This window comes from Myxocyprinus asiaticus, chromosome 14 (assembly GCF_019703515.2).
Source record: "Myxocyprinus asiaticus isolate MX2 ecotype Aquarium Trade chromosome 14, UBuf_Myxa_2, whole genome shotgun sequence".
NCBI classification, from domain to species: Eukaryota; Metazoa; Chordata; class Actinopteri; order Cypriniformes; family Catostomidae; genus Myxocyprinus; species Myxocyprinus asiaticus.
The window spans coordinates 47,031,639-47,049,620 of record NC_059357.1 but is presented as its reverse complement, the minus strand read 5'-3'; the positions used below and the strand labels follow the sequence as shown (position 1 = coordinate 47,049,620).

General features: G+C 41.3%; 1 pseudogene; it reads right to left on the bottom strand.

The window, feature by feature from the left end:
• Positions 1-17,982, bottom strand: part of LOC127452269 (centrosomal protein of 112 kDa-like) — a 284,785-nt pseudogene that overhangs the window by 199,453 nt on the left and 67,350 nt on the right.

Sequence of the window (17,982 nt, the reverse complement as noted above, 5' to 3'; positions counted from 1 at the left end):
GGTTTGGTTCATAACTTTTTACTTAAAAATGTTCTAAAATGTGAAAAACGCCTCAGAAACCAAAGTTGGTTGTGAGTGCTCACTGTTAACTGCACCATATAATCTCCACCGTCCACTCTGACACAACAACTCCAACAATGAGGCCTTCAGAATATTATGTTTAGAAACAGATAACAAAGAGAATGTTTTATAAGGCCTGAAGCAAGATACACTTCAACCGAAAGCCTGTACAAAGGCAGCGCAGGATACAGATACAGGATAGAGAATCCCTGAGAATATGAGAGCTCTTCTTTACTATCACTGCAATATACAGATAACCGGCAAACTCAAATACGATGGATTTTTTGGATATGAGTGTTGAGTGTATAAAGCTCTGTGTTCTGCTGGGATGGGCCAGTGGAAACCTGAGCCTTACCTTCTTCTCCCATTGGTTTCTCAGAGATTCAGCGCTTTGATCAGACATTTTCTTGAGCTCGCTGATCTGTTTGTCTTTGGTCTGCTGGATGACCTGGGACTCCCGCAGCAGGCTCTGAACTGCAGGGGAGAGACACACACATTCAGGCCTGGCCGCAGGGCATCTCTGTGTCTGCTCACACCCCAGGCTGCCCCATACACCACAAGTCTTCCCACATTTGACCATAACTCAAAGAACAAAGCCAACAACAGACACCAAAGGACAATAAACAACATCACTGGACCAATATTTCAGTGTTATGCAAGTTTAGTTAAACATTATGGCAATAAGCCAGAATAGGTTGTGCAAAACATTTTAGAAGTGTTGTTACAGGCATGAAACACCAATATTCAATAAAAAAAAAATTTAAAAAAATAGATAGCACACAATATAAAGTATTTGTAAAGCATTTGTTTTTATATATATATATATATAAATAAATCAGATAAATATTCTTTACAGTGTCACTCTTCATTCCAGACCACATGAGAATATCAGTTCTGTTTATGAGAATATTTTGCCAAAAACACTTCACAGTTCACAGAAATCTCCCATTTATTTCTATGGGAAGCTCTGCTAAGCAATGGTAACCAAGGGGGGCGGAGCTCAGCAAAGGGTCAATTCCCATGCAACTTCAGAGGGGTTTAATATAAAATGTATACATCATATTAGGGCTGGATGATATGATGATACAGTATATACAGTATAATATATATCATGGCGATAATATAGTGTCAGTCAACAGAGATTTTGCTATATCATGTATATTGCAATATGTAAATATCCATGTGAGCAGCATAGGCTTATCTATCAGTGGGCAGGGCTTCATGTCAGACTGAGAGAGTTTAAGAAACAAAGACAGGATTTTTATGGCATTAAAATATTTTCGGCAGCTGCCCAAGCAAATTCAGTAACACCCATCTTGCGTTCAGAGCTTCATAAGCGTTTAATATTTTCTCATCTGATACGCTCATCCGTGTTTCGTGTGTGTCGCATGCGCTTGTACAGCAGGCTTCCCGATATTTACAGGAGAGCGCAGAGCGGGATCACTCGCACTACTTAAAAAATTTTACCCAGGAAAAACCCTGAAAAAACATCTCTAAAGAACGGGAAGACTCCTAAACAAGTCAAGAAAATGAAGAGGAGCTTGTTATTAAAACAGTTCCGACATCTGTGGTGTGGGCTCACAAAAGCTGACACGGAGCAGAAACATGTAATCAGCAAACTGTTGGGTGACAATAATCACTCTTGGTAATTCAAGCAATCTGCTTTACCACCTCAAAATGAAGCACGCAAAATAATATTATGATAGCCAAAAGATGTGCTCCGCAATAATTTGGTATTTGTTTATTTTTTTCGGTAAGTGTTTATATTTAGCAAATATTTATTTTCTGCTAGATGTGTTTACATAATTTTGGATATTTTCTGCAAGAAGTGTTTATTTTCATTGGATTTTTTTTTTTTTTTTTACGTTTTTACTTATGCATTATTTTCTTTGTTGCATTGCTTTGGGAAGATCTTGAGATTATTAAGGAAAGTTTTATAATAACGATAATATTGTTCAAAAACATAGACTGAAATGTGACAAAATGTGAAATATAGCATTATAGTAAGAATGATTTAAAACCAAGTTGTTGTTTTATTTTATATATATATATATTTGTATTTATTTATTTGCATTTTATTTATTAGATTTTTTACTTGGACTTTTGCAAAGTTCCAAATAAAGAGAAAATGTTATAAGAGAAAGTATTTGAAAGTATTTAATTCACTGACTGGATTATTCAAAAACAGGCAGTGGAATACAGTTATTTAATATATTAACCAATTTCTATTTTTTTCTCCTCATAAATTACTATATCGTGATATAGATTCACCGACCACTTTATTAGGAACACCTGTACACCTACTTATTCATGGATTATCTAATCAGCCAATCATGTGGCAGCAGTGCAATGAATAAAATCATGCAGATAGGGGTCAGGAGCTTCAGTTAATGTTCACATCGGACTCAAGATGGCGCCGAGTATGGCTGCTGCGTTGCGAGCTCCGACACAACATTGTAGTGTTTTGTTTGTTTTGTTTACAATTCTTATGTTTTTTGTCTTGGATGTTGTCTGCCTTATTGTCTACGACAGACAAACACTTTTGGACATTGGTTTACACACTGTAAACCGGACTTCAGATTCCTCAATGCCGACCCGCTGTTTACAAACACACCAGCGGAGCCCTTTGTCTGGGCAGCCCGGCCACGAAAACGCAAAGGAAAAGGGGAAACAGAGCCAGCGTTCTCATCAGAGTAAGACGTCGTGCAAATCGACCCCCGCTACCCAGTATTCTACTGGCAACTGTTCAGTCTCTGGACAACAAGCTCTGCAAGCTGAGAGCGCGGATCTATTTTGCAACGAGAGACGAGGGACTGAGCGAAAGACCTCTCAGGTAAAAGCAGAGGTGGTGGTGTATGTTTTATGATCAACAAATCCTGGTGTGATCAGAGGAACGTACATTCTATCAAGTCTTTCTGCTCTCCTGATCTGGAATTTCTCATGCTTCTGTGTCGACCATTCTGGCTACCGAGGGAATTCACAGCGGTCATTATCACTGCTGTGTACATCCCGCCACAAGCCGACACAGACCGGGCACTCAAGGCACTGTATGGGATTATAAGCAAGCAGGAAGCCGCGCACCCTGAGGCCGCGTTCATTGTGACTGGGGACTTTAATAAAGCCAGTTTCAAATCAGTTGCACCAAAATACCACCAACACATTAGTTTTAACACACAAGGGGACCGGGTTTTGGATCATTGCTACTCTCCCTTCCGGGACGGCTACAAATCCCTCCCCATGCCCACCATTTGGCAAATCGGACCACTCTTCCATTCTGCTTCTGCCCGCTTACAGGCAGAAACTGAAACAGGAAGCACCCACCCTCAGAACGAACCAGTGCTGGTCGGACCAATCAGACTCTACGCTACAAGACTGTTTTGATTGCGCGGACTGGGAGATGTTCTGGTCCGCCTCTGATGACGACATTGAGCTTTATGCTGATAGCGTAACTAGTTTCATTAGAAAGTGTGTAGAGGACATCGTTCTGACCAGAACAATACGGATCTACCCGAACCAGACACCTTGGATTAATAGCGATGTTCGCGCGGCACTTGATGCGCAGACCTCCGCTTTTAATTTCGGGAACACGGAGGAGCATAAACAAGCCAGTTATGCCCAGAACAGCAAAACGTCAGTACAGGAACAAGATTGAAGGACAGTTCAACACCACCAACTCTAGAAGCATGTGGCGGGGAATTAATATCATCACAGACTTTAAGGGAATAAAAACTCCACCGTGAACACTGCTGCCTCTCTCCCGGATGAGCTAATTACTTTTTATCATCGTTTCGAGGGAAATAACACTACCCTCATGGAGAGAGCTCTCGCAGCCGAAGCTACAGAGGTTAGTTCACTCTCCGTCTCTGTAGCGGATGTAACCCGATCCTTCCGACAGGTGAATATCCGCAAAGCCGCGGGTCCAGATGGCATTCCGGGCCGCGTCATCAAAGTGTGTGCGAACCAACTGGCTGGTGTTTTTACGGACATTTTCAACCTTTCCCTCTCTTTGTCTGTAGTCCAAACATGCTTTAAAACGTCCACCATTGTGTCTGTTCCAAAGCAATCCAAAATCACTTGCGTAAATGACTGGCGTCCTGTTGCTCTGACCCCCATCATCAGCAAATGCTTTGAGAGACTAATCAGAGATTACATCTGCTCTGTGCTGCCTTCATCACTAGACCCATTGCAGTTTGCTTACCACAACAACCGCTCCACTGATGATGCTATTGCATCTACAATACACAATGTTCAATCTCTCCCACCTGGAAAAAAAGAACACTTATGTGAGAATGTTGTTTGACTACAGCTCAGCATTCAACACCATAGTGCCCTCCAAGCTTGATGAGAAACTCCGGGCTTAAATAGCTCGCTGTGCAGCTGGATCCTGGACTTCCTGTCAAGCAGATGCCAGGTGGTTAGAATGGGCAGCAACATCTCCTCATCACTGCCCCTCAACACTGGAGCCCCGCAGGGCTGTTTTCTCAGCCCACTGCTGTATTCCCTGTACACACATGACTGTGTGGCAACACACAGCTCTAATGCCATCATTAAGTTTGCTGATGATACGACGGTGGTAGGTCTGATCACTGACAATGATGAAACAGCCTACAGAGAGGAGGTGCACACTCTGACACACTGGTGTCAGGAGCACAACCTCTCCCTCAATGTCAGTAAGACAAAAGAGCTTGTGGTGGACTTCAGGAGAAGAGATAGAGAACACAGTCCCATCACCATCAATGGAGCACCAGTGGAGAGAGTCAGCAGCTTCAAGTTCCTGGGTGTCCACATCACTGAGGAACTCACATGGTCCATCCACACTGAAGCCGTTGTGAAGAAGGCTCATCAGCGCCTCTTCTTCCTGAGACAGCTGAGGAAGTTTGGAATGAACCACCACATCCTCACACGGTTCTACACCTGCACTGTAGAGAGCATCCTGACTGGATGCATCTCCGCCTGGTACGGCAATAGCACCGCCCACAACCGCAAAGCACTGCAAAGAGTGGTGCGAACTGCCAGACACATCATCAGAGGTGAGCTTCCCTCCCTCCAGGACAAATATACCAGGCGGTGTGGATCATCAGAGACTCCAGCCACCTGGGCCATGGGCTGTTCTCACTGCTACCATCAGGCAGGCGGTATTGCAGCATCAGGACCCGCACCAGCCGACTTCATGATAGCTTCTTCCCCCAAGCAATCAGACTTTTGAACTCTTGATCTCCCACGATCAAAACACATCAGCACTGCACTTTATTACTCTTACTCTTATATCTCACACCGGACTGTCATAAATTATATTATTATTATATTATATTCTCACTTAACAACACACTGGCAACTTACTGTCGACCGACAGCCTGAATGTCAATACAGTAAAATACAACCTACTGTACATTTTATATATACTATATATACTTTTTTATTGTATAATGTGTATTCTATATTGTGTGTATTGTATACTGTACATTGTATGTTATTGTTTGTATATTGTGTTGTGTGTAATTATGTGTATATTACATTTTAAATTGCATTGTAAATCTGATGTTTATTGTAAATTGGTATATGTCTCATCACTGTCACGACTACTATGTTGCTCGGAACTGCACCCAAGAATTTCACACACTATTGCACTTGTGTATATGGTTATGTGACAATAAAAGTGATTTGATTTGATTTGATTTGACATCAACCATCAGAATGGGAAAAAATGTGATCTCTGTGATTTCGACCGTGGCATGATTGTGATTGGTGCCAGACTTTGAGTGTATATCATTATCGTGATATAAGATTTTGGTCATATCTCCCACCCCTATTTGATATTAAAATAAAGGCTAATGGGCCAGACGCGACCCATATGTTGAGTAACTTATAAAAACCTGCTATTCTGTTCTGACTGACAAACTTTTAAGGAATGTTTGTAAAAGGCTACACACAAAACATCAAATCATATGTCCTGCTTCTCCTGAGTGGTAGAAATAACCTCTTTATATGTGTGTGTGTGTGTGTGTGTGTGTGTGTGTGTGTGTGTGGGTGTGGGTGTGTACACACATTTTGCTATACTTGTTATGGCCACATTTCTTTAAAATGTCCTCACTAATATAGTGAGACATGATGAAAACCAACCTGAGTGGTCATTTTCAGTCCTCACTAGTTAAAAAAGCTCATAAATCAGCTAAACAAGGTTTTGCTTTAAATCTACTGATGTTAACAGGTTTGTGTGAGGGTTGGGTTTAGGGGTAGGGTATAGCAAATATCATCAACACTGTATAAAAACCACTGCGTCTGTGTGAAGGCAAATTTGTGTGTGAGGTTCATGCTGTACTATAGGGCTTGTTTGTAAGTTGCATCTTTAGTTGGTTTCTGTGCCAGGACTTAAGGGCTGTTATGGGGTCGTGGGAGTGGAGCACAGCTGAAGCGTATCAGGCAACACTGTTCCACAAAAAGAGCACTCAGAAGGAGTGTGTAAACATGACCTTCTCCATGTCCTCCCCTCGCCTCTCTTCTCCAATCTCGTGACGGTCTCCTCCATCTCCTTTTGCTTGCCTCGATACATACTCTTCAGCTCAGCAATCTCACTATTCTTCCACTCCAAAATCTGAGAAAATAAATAGAAACTACATTTTTACATTTTCTGAAGAAAATTTAAGTGGTGATTGCAGATGAAAAACTCACTACCGAAAGGCTAATGTTGTAGGAACATGCCAGGGTCCTCTGCAGAGAGGTTGTTAGCTCATTGATATAAGGTTGCTACTGTAGGGTGTTCTGGGTGGTTCCAAAGTGGTTGCTAAGATGTTTTAGAAAATCGCTATCGCTAAGTGTTCTGGGTTGTTATTTAGGTGTTGCTTGGTTTCTATCAGAAAGACTCGAGATTGTAGGAAAAAATACGAATGAAAAGATACTTATATCATTTCACGTAAGCCCCATCCTACAGTTCAGCACTCTGATGCTTGCTTGAATCGTCAGATCCTGTCGGAGGCAATGACAGCAGGAGAGCGGAGCTTACCCCCGCCCAGGACGGGACCTAAACTCGTGGTGATGGAATGGAGGAGAGTGAAAACAATGGAAGTATGCAAACAGTGTGAGGCAGCTGAGCTATAAAGTGGAGGCTGTATTGTAATTGGATGGATGCCTGATGGAATGAATCCCGAGATCTTCGCGCTAGAACTACGCTTACACTTACATTTCCTGTGTACTGTGTACTGTCAGAGTGTGCACTGCATTTGATGAAGGACGCACTTCTCGGACAGTATAAGTAAGTTCTTTAGGTATGCAGGTATGTAGTGTATGAATATAGTCTGGACACACTTTATCTGGGAAGGCAGGCATTGTCCCGTGACCCGAATATTTGATGTATTAACAACCGCGAAAATAGTCTACAACAGTTTTGTAAAACAAGAAGCATTTAAGCACAAGAAGCAACTTTCTTGGAATATAAAGCACTTCGGTTAAATAGAGCCACCGACTCGCTGTTCTCCGTTTTTTTTATTTATATATATCCAGCATTTTGAATGTGATGTCTCTTCAGCTACCGAGGCACTGTGGGATAGTAAAGAGTTCAGCCGATACACATTTCAGAATCTTGTCGGAAATAGTAGGTCATCCGGTAATTTTCGGGGAGAGTCACATGACGTCATGCGAGGTTTGGACGTGTGAACTGTGAGCTCTGTGGACTTTGCTGGTTTTGGTACTTTTTATGTCATAGACCAGTGAGATTCGATACACCCTGATCCTTCACTGTTCTAGGAAGATAATATGTCTGGGAATTCAAGGTCCTCGGGCTCTGGAGACATTAAAAGACACTTACGTGCTCAAGCTGATGCCCCCCCCCGGAGGCCCCAAGCGATTTGGCCATAGACGTAAAGGAAATTCGGTGAGAATTGTTGAGCATGTCAGCGATGCTGACGAGGGTCATTGCTGACTTGAAGGATCTTGCTGTGGTGCATCGATCGATCACTGCCATGGAGACGAAGTTCACTGGGGTGGTTGCAGGAGTGGAGGATGTCGAGAAACGGATCGCTAGCGACCAAGGTGGATTTGGAGCACGTCTGGGAGAAGTTGGAGGATTTGGAGAATCGTAACCGGCGGAATAACGTCCGAATTGTTGGAATTCCTGAGGACAAAGAGGATCGGAATGTGGTGGAATTCCTGGACGGGCTCTTTCCGAGTCTGCCTGACATAACAGGCCATAAGCTGGAAATTGAGCGAGCTCACAGGGCTCCGGTTCGGCGATCCGCTGAGGGAAACAGGCCCCGATCAATTCTGGCCAAATTTCTGAGATCATCCGATAAAGATCTCGTGTTGCGTGAGGTGAGGAGTAAGAGAGGGCTTTCTTAGAAGAACCACAGCATTTTCTTGTTCCCAGACTTTGCAAATTTGACAAGAGAGAAACGTGATCGATTCGAGGAATGCAAGAAATTCTTACATCAATGGAAGGTCACTTTTGCACTGATGTTCCCGGCCAAATTGAGAATAGATGGCTGTAAAGTATTTACATGTCCCCAGCAAGCGATGTCCTTCATAAAGTCAATGGACTGAGTAAGTTATTTTGTGGTACTCATGTTGCAGCCAAGTGAACTGACTCACTGAACATCCACTTGACCGTCCGAGGAAGCTGAGCACCTTTTTTGTGTCTTTTTGTGCTGGTTCCGCCTATCGGCTGGAGTTTGTTTTGTGTAGTAGCACTCCTTCGGGACAGTGTTGTGGATGAATCTGCACATTCTTTGTGCTTATGCCTCCTATAGGTTGGAGATTGTTTTGTGAAGTATTTCTTGCAGGACATTGGAGTGATTGGGTCTTTGTTGCACTCATGTAGCAGTCGAATGGGCCGGCTGACCGAACATTTGTTTGACTGTCTGAGGAAACTGAACGGCCTTTTTTTTTCTGGTTCCGCTAGCAACTGGACTTTGTTTTGTGGAGGAAAACACTTTCGGGACAGTTATGTGGATGAATCTACATGTTCTTTGTGTTTATGCCACCTATTGGCTGGAGTTTGTGTTATAGATTATTTTCTGTTGTGTAATTCTGTCTCACAAAATTTGTATATTAACACCAGACTTGAGCAATCCGAAGGCAAAGTTGTCACGAGGGCTCTTGTAGGTGTGCATGGACTGTTTGAGTTTAGAGGGATGGACGCCGGTTGGCCCTGTCGTGTGCGGAGTTTATGCGCACATTTTTCTTTTTTCTGTTTATTTGGTTCGGGGGGAAGTTTGGGGTTTGATTGTTGCACTAATGTTGGAATATGGTCTTTATAATTTTATTTTTGACACACAATCTATTTTTTCTAATATGCCAAAATGTCAGATGTTAGTATGAGTGGATTGTCTCTCTCCACGTGGAATGTGAATGGGTTGGGACACCCCATAAAAAAAGGAACGTTATTTCTCCTCTTAAATGTAAGAAATATGATATAGTGTTTCTTCAAGAAATTTGGGAACATATGGGTTAGACATGTTTTCTTTAGTGCTGGCTCAAGTAAGAGCAGGGGAGTCATTACACTGATAAGCATCTACAAATCAAATGTATCAAACAGATTAAAGATAAATTAGGAAGAGTCATTATTGTTTTAGCAGAAATTCAGGTCAAAGTTTGACTTTGGCTAATATTTACGCACCTAACGCTGAGGGCTTTTTATAGATCTTGAAGGGATGTTGCAAGCTGCTGGCACCCCTCATGATATAATATTGGGAGGAGACTTTAATCTATTGATGGACTCAGTCCTTGATCATAGTGAAGCAAAAATGTGTAAGCCCCCTAGAGCAACACTTTGACACAGGATGTGTCAAAATCTTGGTCTTACAGATATTTGGAGACTTTTGAACCCATCTGGGAGGGACTATATATTTTTTTTCATCAGTCCATAAGACTGATTCTAGAATAGATTTTTTATATATATCTAAGTCCCTCATTTCATCTGTTGTTGATTGCTCAGTTGGAAACATCTTAGTCTCAGATCACACCCTGGTGTGTTTAGAGGTGATGCCACATATGGAGAAAAAGAAATCATATAGTTGGCGCTTTAATGTATCCCTTTTGCAAAATCCTGAATTCCAAAAAATATTAAAGGCTGAAATCAATGTTTATATGGAGACCAACTGGTCCTCAGTATCCTCTGTGGGCGTGGCTCGGTAGGCACTTAAGGCAGTTCTTAGGTGTCAGATCATACAGTATGCCTCATTTACCAAAAAATCCAAAGCACGAGAACTTGTGGAGTTGGAAGGGAATATTAAAAGTGCCGAGGCACAGCTGAAGCGGCGAATGTCGTCTGATGGCCTCAGAGAATTGACCTGATTGAAATACAGATATAATACTATTTTGTCATAGAAGGTGGAGTTTTGGCTATTCAGGGCAAGACAGTCATACTTTGAGTTGGGGGACAAAGCAGGGAAGCTTTTGGCTAGATATATAAAGCAGCGAAAGTCTTTTTCTACCTCGTCCATTGATTTTAACAATGCTTTCAAAGAATTCTATCTTGATCTCTATAGCTCCACATCTTCGTCTACTGATGAAGGTATTAGAAACATTGTGGAAACATTAGAACTCCCTAAACTGACGATTGAGCAAAAAAATTACCTTGATTCTGAGATCACCATGGAGGAGCTTGGCAAGGTAATTAAGGCCTTGCCCACAGGCCAGACGGCTTTGCCGTTGAATTTTTTAGATCTTATGCTACGGAACTGGCTCCACATTTGTTAGAAGTTTATACGGAATCATTCAAGAATGGAAAGCTTCTGCCAACCATGACACAAGCCCGTATCAGTCTGATTCTTAAAAGGATAACAATCCAAGTGAGTGTAAGAGTTACCATCCAATTTCCCTGATCCAGCTAGATGTACAAATATTGTCAAAAATTTTGGCTAACCGATTAAGTAAAGATATGACATTTCTTATACATACATATAGATCAGGTGGGGTTTATTCGGGGCTGCAGCTCTTCTGATAACATTAGCCATTTCATCAATATCATGTGGTCAGTGATGAATGATCAGACTCCGGTCGCTGCCATCTCACTTGACACCGAAAAGGCATTTGATATGGTAGAATGGGATTATCTTTTTAAGACTTTGGTAATATATGGGTTTGGGAATACTTTTATTGGATGGATTAAGTTACTTCGTAGAAACCCTGTAGCAGCGGTACAAACAAATGGATTAATTTCAGATTATTTTACTCTGGATAGGGGCACCTGGCAGGGTTACCCTCTTTCCCCATTATTGTTCTGTCTTGCCCTGGAACCATTAGCAGCCGTGATAAGGAAGGAAGATGATTTTCCAGGGGTGGTGACAGGAGGTATGGCGCATAAGCTTTTGCTTTACGCAGATGATATTTTATTATTCGTCTCCGACCCTACTAGATCTATGCCTTGCCTCCACAGAATTATTATTTTTTTATAAACTTTTATAAGTTCTCAGGTTACAGAGTTAATTGGTCTAAATCTGAAGCTTTGGCTCTGACAGCATACTGCTCGATAATGGCTTTTCAGCCGGGTGCCTTTCAGTGGCCCAAACAGGGTATTAAGTATTTGGGTATTTTATTCCCAGCAAATTTGTGTGATTTAGTTAGTTAATTTTGACCCTTTAATAAAAATATTTTCGAGCGATGTGGGCAGGTGGGCTTCATTACATTTATCTATGATTGGAAATGTTAATGTTATTAAAATGAATTGTATTCCAAAATACAACTACCTGCTACAGTCTCTCCCTATAGATGTCCCCCTCTCTTATTTCAAGCAATTTGATAGCATAGTGAAGTCCTTCATTTGGAATGGTAAACATCCCAGATTACATTTCAGTAAGCTGCCTAGGCCGATTGACAAAGGTGGGCTAGGCCTAACCAAGATTTTGTTTTATAATTTATTATTTGTTTTATTATTATGCATTCGGTCTAACATCTGTCGCTTCCACCTGAGAGAGCCTCTCCCTGGTTTTGTATTGAACAGGAAGTTCTTGCCCCTATTTCGCCATTGCAAAGCCTTTCTATCAAATTAACGGGAGAAGTTAAGTTACACCCTGTTATCTCGCATTTGCACTCGGTATGGACAAAAGTGTCCAGAGTGTTTAATTCGGACATTTATTTAAATGTTGCCTTGAGCATATGGCTGAACCCAAAATTATGTATTAAGAATGCTGGTCAGAGTGGATTGTGAGGGGGGTTACTACACTCGGTGACCTATATGAGAGTGGAGTGTTGAGATCCTTTGAAAATTTGGTTCAACATTTTGGGATTCCCAGATCTCAGTTTTTTTTAGGTATTACAGCTGCTCTGTACTATTTTTGGGAGTAGCATACACCCCCCTAAAGTGGCAGACACTCTGGAAGTGGTAATTACTGCTTTTGGAAAAGGTCATGAGGCATCAGTGTATTACTCCCTGCTAATTCAGAGTCTGGGGGATGGAGCTTTAACTTCTATCATAAGATTATGGGAGAAAGATTTAAACCTGGTATTGGAGGAGGGAGTGTGGGCTAGGATTCTAAAAAAACGTCAAGTCTGCATCTAGAGATGCAAGGATGTGCCTTATGCAATTCAAGATTTTACATCGATTCTTAAAGACACACCCACCTGCTGGTGATGCCAATCAGAAGATGGAGACACAACACGTCATTTTGTGGTGTGTTAAGATCCAAGAATTTTGATTGAAGTTTCAGAGTTTTATGTGTGATGTATTGGGCACTCAAATTTCATTTTGCCCCAGACTCTGAAAAAAATTGGGTCCTAACCAGCGTCATCATCAAATAGTTTTAAGGGGATGGAAGTCGGCTGGAGTGCCCCCATTTCAGGAGTGGTGCTCGGAGATAGGGAGGGTGGCGGCTTTTGAAGAAGGGTCATCTAGAAGACTGGGGAATTTGGACTTGTTTGTGGGGAAATGGGGCAAATATCTGGTGTTTTTGGAGGGCTCTCGGGGAGGGGCAGTGGAGAGAGAGGTGTAGTTGTTAATGCGTGTGTTTATTATATATATATATATATATATATATATATATATATATATATATATATATTACAAAAGACTGTAATAAGTGCACTGTAAGTCGCTTTGGATAAAAGCGTCTGCCAAATGCATAAATGTAAATGTAAATACTTATCCATTCAAATGAATTTGAATAGTAGCAAACCAGCGCCCACTCACCTGTCAATCAAACACTGATGTGCTAAAACAAGAGTATAAACATTGCCAGTTACATGTGGTTTTAAAAGGAAATAACCAATATAACTATTTAATAACCTAGAACATATGAGGATACCAGAGTGTTCTGGGTGGTTACTAGGGCATTCTTGGTGGTTGCTAGGTGGTTGAATGGTGGCCCAATGTAAAAGAGCCGACCCACACATATAATATTCTAGTCTCTAGATTGGCTCCAATATGGCTTGGGTCATTATTCAATGTAAGTCTCAGGAATGTTTTCTCCCATTTTATAGCAGGCAGGCAGAAATCCCAAGTTAGATCATTCAGAAGAGTAAAAACCCATATCTCTCCTTAGAAAGCCGCACATTTTGAGGTATCAGTAATGTCAGGAGAACAAACTGTTTGGGACGAGATACGTGCTGAAGTTTAATACTTAGAGTTTGGGATTTGTCCAGATCACTAACCCTAAGTATGAGCAATACTAAAATGGATGCTTGACTTAATAAACAGCATTAAAAACAGAGACATTCATGACATCGAGACGAGGGTTGACAGAACATTTATGTTCCAGACCATCCAGATAATCTCTCCAGTCATAAATACATTTCAGTAGGAATAGAGTTTAAATCGAGGTTTGTGGTGCTTCCATATGACAAGCTAATGCTGGCTGCAGATTACAGAGGATAATGTTCTTATTCACAAGCATGACCATGAAGTAACTTGCCCTCTCTTGCATCACTGAATGCTGGAATTTGCCGCTTTGAAGCCGACGTTTGGAGGATGGGAGGGCAAGATCCCCCTTTTTGGCCCTTTCTTCAGTGCAGGGTTTTGGGGTAAGTATATTATCTGTAACAGTAGCGTAAGCTTAAAGCAGCAGATGACAAACCCGTATGAATCGACCATTATTCTCTGGGAAGGAAGATCATTCTACAAGACGTGCCCTACTGACAGGGAGTGATGTTTAAGTCGTGAACGAAAAAAAAAAGAAAAAAAAAGAATATATATATATATATATATATATATATATATATATATATATATATATATATATATATATATATATTGTTTAAGTGAACACATCACAAAAGACTTCGAAAATCTCTTGTTCACTCATTCACTATTTCCTATATAGTGAATGGCAGTAAGTGCACTATATCAACAAGAAGTGAACAAAATATGTGAGTGAATTCGGACGCTGACATATATACCAAGCGTTGGTGAGAGCTCTGGAGCTATTGCAGAAATGACTTAGTCACATATGTACTTTTATATCACATGTACATTACTTTGCAATATAATAATAATAATGATAATAATAATAATAATAAAACTTTTTATTATTAAATGTGCACTCAGAAAAAATGAATTGTAATTTTGAAATGTATAAAATCCTGAGCACTCCAGTCACATGATATGACTCCAGTCACATCAGTAACCTAATAAAAACTGTTTTATTCTACATGAAGAGGGTCCACTCATGGGGGCTGCCATTTTAGAATCACATGACCAGCCGAATACTACTCCCTAAATCTCAGTAACTGCACTGTTAGTGGACACTTTCACTCATTGATTAAATTAATAACAGCTGACTGTGGGGGCCTGGGTAGCTCAGCAAGTAAAGATGCTGACTACCACACCTGGAGTCGAAAGTTCGAATCCAGGGAGTGCTGAGTGACTCCAGTCGGCTTCCTAAGCAGCCAATTGGGTGGGTAGAGTCACGTTGGGTTAACCTCCTCGTGGTCACTATAATGTGGTCCCCGCTCTTGGTGGGGTGCGTGGTGAGTTGTGCGTGGATGCTGAGGTGAATAGCGTGGGCCTCCAAATGCGCTACATACCCACGGTAACACGCTCAACAAGCCACGTGATAATATGCGCGGACTGACAGTCTCAGACGTGGAGGCAACTGAGATTCGTCCTCTGCCACCCGGATTGAGGCGAGTCACTACGCCACCACAAGGACTTAGAGCGCATTGGGAATTGGGCATTCCAAATTGGGGAGAAAAGAGGAGAAAAAAAATACAAATAATAATTGCTGACTGTGAATTGTGAATTTCTACAATGGCATCTGTAACTAAAAACTATTGCATTTGAATGATGCTGCATCCAGGCCACTAGGTGTCAGTGTAAATTTAAGAGGACATTAACAAAAACTTACTTAGTGCACCTTTAAATAAGATGGTACATTAATACAATAAATCTTCATTCTGTCTGTCATTTTTATATATGTTCATAATGATTTAATTAAAACTACATATGTTTAATAGAATACATAATGCATACATTACTGTATTCAATTATTATGTTTTATTATCTTTAAACTCCAAACCAACCTAGGTGCAGTTATGAGAAAACCATGGGCACATAGTGCCCTCGTGCAACCATAAAACATCACTTAAGATATCAAAACCTACATGTGATAACCGAATATTTAAATCATCCACTAAATTATCATTGCCACTGTGTGCAGTCTCCTGAGTAACAATATCACCTCAGTGAATTATTTAGTGAAGAATTAATTATTTTTCTTAATGGCAAAATAAAACCACATAACATCCTTTACAGTGGCAAGAAAAAGTATGTGAACCCTCTGGAATTACCTGCATTTATGTACAAATTTGTCTTAAAATCATGTTTGATCATCATCTAAGTTAAAATAATGAACCAACACAATCTGTTTTAACTACTAACACACAAATTACTGTATTGTACATCATTCAAACATTCACAGTGTTGGTTTGAAAAAGTATATGAACCCCTAGGCTAATGACGTCAACAAAAGATAATTAGAATCAGCTAAAGCAAAATTGCAAGCACAATTCCTGCTTTACACTCAGTTTTCAATTCTTAATCACACTGTTTGCAAAACACTACTACACACAGTTCTCTACATCAGGCACAACATTCAAAATTAAAATATCTTTAGTCCCTTTGGAAAGCAACGGCAATCACAATGCCAAGCTCTATACACCAATTGGCAACACCCACTCTTCACAGGTGTAAACACTAATTGCTGAATTGTTCACTTAGAAATTAGAGCTTTGAATGAATGAACATTACATTTATATAGCACTTTTCTGACACTACACTCAAAGCGCTTTATACAGTGAACAGTGGGACTCTCCTCAACCACCACCAGTGTGCAGCATCCACCTAGATGATGCGATGGCAGCCATAGTGCACCAGTACACTCACCAGCTATTGGTGAAGAGGAGAGAGTGGAGTGTTAGAGCCAATTAATGTATGGGGATTATTAGGAAGCCATGATTGATAAGGGCCAATGGGGGAATTTGGCCAGGACACCAGGGTTACACCCCTACTCTTTTTGAGAAGTGTCCTGGGATTTTTAATGACCACAGAGAGTCAGGACCTCGGTTTAACATCTCATCCGAAGGACATGCCATTTTACAGTATAGTGTCCCCATCACTATACTGGGGCATTAGGGCCTACACAGTCTGCAGGGTGAGCACCCCCTTAGTTTAGCAGCAACATTAGTTTTTCCCCAGGAGGTCTCCTATCCAGGTACTGACCAGGCTCAGTCCTGCTTAGCTTCAGTAGGCAACTAGTCTTGAGCTACAGGGTGATATGGCTGCTTTAGCACTATAAAAGTCCACAGATGAGCTCTCCAGTTTTGGAGGAAAATGGAAGTCAATGGTGAAGCAAGAGCTAGAGATGAAGGAGTGAGAGTAAGAGGAGGAAGACAAGAATGAGGACGAGGAAGGACAATTGTCTCAGATGAGATCAGGTCCACATTGGTTGACCATGTGGTCAACCATGAATTGAGTATGAGGGAGGCTGGGCAGAGCCGCTACACGGCTGCATCTGTTATCCATACATTCAGAAATGAGAACCGGTAAGTTACCTACCATCTACACTATGCTCTATGTATGTAGACTGTAGTTTACTGCAGTCTGACATATCAGTAGGCCTATGTTACTCAGTGATTGTTGGCCAATGTTACAGTAATGTCATTTCATATTGAAAGAAAATATATTATTTTAGCTTACTGTAATCAATCATATCATATTTGTGGATCTTCTGCAGAACTGAGAGATGGCCAGGCCATGGTGGAAGACACAACATGGTGGTGGAAAACAATACCATTAGACTAAGAGAAATCCAGAACCACTTAATTTCAAACAACACAATATTCAATAACATTCACCAGGTGGGCTTGTCTACATTGGATCGTGTATTACAGCACAACAGAATCCGGATGAAGCTGGTCTACAGGGTGCCATTTGAGCGAAATTCCGAGTTAAAGAACAGCGCTATGAATATGTGCAAGTGCTATACTGTGAATTTACTATCATATCAGCACTGTATAGACACATTAAAGTACTGTAATCCAATGTATTGGGCCTCACCATATTGACGGCTCTAGGTCTATTTCACATACTGTCTAGTTGTCTGTTTCAGACAGTCTTCGCGCTGGATGCCGCTGCAGTTCAGCAAGTTTATATTTACATTGATGAGGCTGGCTTCAACCTATCCAAAAGAAGGGGATGGGGATGGAACACTATTGGCCACCGTGCCATTGTGAATGTCCCTGGACAGCCTGGAGGGAATATCACCATGTGCACCACCGTTAGCCAGCAAGGTGTCCTCCATCACCATGCCATCACATTCCTGGACACACTACATGGCATCCTTATTCCAGCTGAGCAGAAGGGTGGACCAGACCTCTGGTCCGCAACTGGTTCATTGACCACCCACAGTTTATCGTTCTATACCTCCCACCATATTCCCCATTCCTAAACCCAATTGAAAATAATTTCGGCATGTCGATGGAAGATGTATGACCGCAATC